The 2,367-nt window shown below is 40.6% G+C and overlaps 1 pseudogene; it reads right to left on the bottom strand.

The window, feature by feature from the left end:
* Window positions 1-469: 469 nt before the first annotated feature.
* On the bottom strand, window positions 470-2,141 carry LOC137727415 (nuclear/nucleolar GTPase 2-like; annotated as a pseudogene).
* Window positions 2,142-2,367: the final 226 nt, after the last annotated feature.

The following is a 2,367-nucleotide window of genomic DNA, read 5'->3' as shown; positions in this document are numbered from 1 at the left end:
CTTTACATTGACATTTTTGCACATAAATCAAGTTTTGGTATATGATCCAGAATCATTCGGTGCAAATTTAAATCAATTTTTTATACAGAATATCAAGACAACTTTAAGCATTCATATGGATGACTAAATATCCAATACATTTTCTTTTGAGATGAATAATGCTAAAAAGAATGAATGATACCTGTTATGACGTTTGTACAATGAAATAACGTTGCATTGTATACTGAAAATGTGTTTTATTAAAATACCAATAGATAGTAGAAGCAGTCATAAAGAACTATTGAAAAACTCAAACGTGACTATTAAGAACAAAACCTTCGTCTAATGAAAAAGAAACGTTGCCTTATCTATCATAGGGCAAACACTTGAACAAAAACTGCGTCCATATAGATAACTTATCTGGATCCTCTAAAAAGAAAATGCACACGGTAACTAAACACCTTCCGTGACAAAAACATGTGGTGGAGGCTCAGATGTGTTTAGGATTTCCAGACTGTTCGGCCGTGTCGTCCTCCAGGTCCAGTGACTGCCCAGATATTTCATCATCCGACTCCGGAGACTTCTCAGACACTTCAGTGGCTGGAAGCTGTTCAGGTACCTCATCGCCATTTAACTCTTCTTCACTGAAAAGATCCCTTTGCACCGGGATAGTGCAGATCTTCTGAAATGAAATAATATCTCCAATGGCTCGATAAGCTGCCTCCTGATTGTTATCTTCCACAGTGTCATCTTTATTGTGATTGATATCAGGCTCCCCGGTTGACGAATCACTTTTTGGTGGCGGCATAAAAAATGGTATCTTACCACTCTGCCAGTCGTGGAGGACCATCTTAGCTGCAGTCATCAAGTCGGGTTCACCACCCTTCAAAAGTTTGCCTGACAATTTGCATAGCTGACATAGGAAATCATTATCATCTTCCCACTTCTCTATCTTATATGCTCTTTTCAGGTGGATCTTTTGAACTCGTTTCGAAACTTCCCCTATGTGTTCTGAAGCATACTGTGACACGTACCACGCCCTTCAGTACAATATCTGTTTCAGAGTCACCGCTTTGATAGACAACTCCAGGGCAATCAATCAAGACAATCCTCTTTGTGAGTGTTATAAACTGCCACACTTGAGTCTTCCCCGGGATAGGAGCAACTTTGCAAACATTTTTAGTTCGCAATGTGTTGATAACAGATGACTTTCCAACATTAGGATACCCAACAAATCCAACAGAAATTGCTTGCTTGTTGCTTTTCAAACGGGCGAATTGTCTCAAAACTGATAGAAGAGTTCCCTTGCCAAACGATTTATTGATGCTAGCATGAAATGCAATAGTTGGAAATTCAGCCTTTAGTACGTTCAACCAACGTCTAAGCACCCATGAAGGAATCAAATCACACTTGTTCAACAAAAGAATTAAGTGTTTATGCATGCAGTGCTCTTTCAAATATTTTTCTAAGTTGTGGCATCTTGTACCTTGTGGATCCCTTGCATCCAAAACCTGGACAACCACATCAGAATAGTCTACGACTTTGTAGAGCTCACCCCAAATACGTTTACTTTGGCCCTTCTCAAACATTGTATGCCGAACCAGGTCCCGAAATCCATCCGCTTCACTACCTTCTACAACATTGTCAGCAGCATGGTTCTCCTGAAACACATCAGCCTTCTTAGCTAAGGATTCATAATCTGCTGCGAGGAGCTTTGGACGTTTCCTCTTTGTCTTAGGTCCAAAGACATTAGAAAATGTCTCTCTCTCTAAAAGATGGAATCTGGTTTGCTTCTGATGGTCATTCAAGAGGGACCATGGTAATTGCTTCTCCTTCAAAATAACATTGTAGTTACTTGAAACCGTCCTACCGTGCTCCTCACGGAAAATGCCGATCTGCTGCTGAGACGCAGCCCGAGTAACCCCAAACAGGCCGCGATCGGGCTGGATACGAGTGTTAGGCAACTCCTTGGACTGGAACTTGTTCCTCAAGACCGATCCCTTGCGGTTACGTTTGGGCCTAGTGTTGTACATCTTGAGGCGGCGGACGGTGGCGCCGGTACGCGCGTCCTTGTTATTGGCCTTGCCATCGGAACTGTTTGCGTCCAGAGAGTGCTTCGGATTTTCAGAGATGTTCACTTTTCTCTCCGTCTTCTTCACCATCTTTGCAGTGGGTCTGTTTGGCTGCTAGAACGTGACGGAAATGCCTTGAGCAAAACCCTGATCTTAGGGTTTCAGTTATATAGAAAAACTAGGATGGTATCTTTATTTATTTATTTATTTATTTTATGTGCTAATAACATTTTACATCATGAGATTTAAAATTAAATCGATTTACATCTTTTACCATTTTTAATTATCTATTAAATTGATTTACATGATAAAATTA

Source organism: Pyrus communis, chromosome 3, assembly GCF_963583255.1.
Source record: "Pyrus communis chromosome 3, drPyrComm1.1, whole genome shotgun sequence".
Taxonomy (NCBI): domain Eukaryota; kingdom Viridiplantae; phylum Streptophyta; class Magnoliopsida; order Rosales; family Rosaceae; genus Pyrus; species Pyrus communis.
This window is presented reverse-complemented; position numbering and strand designations above follow the sequence as displayed.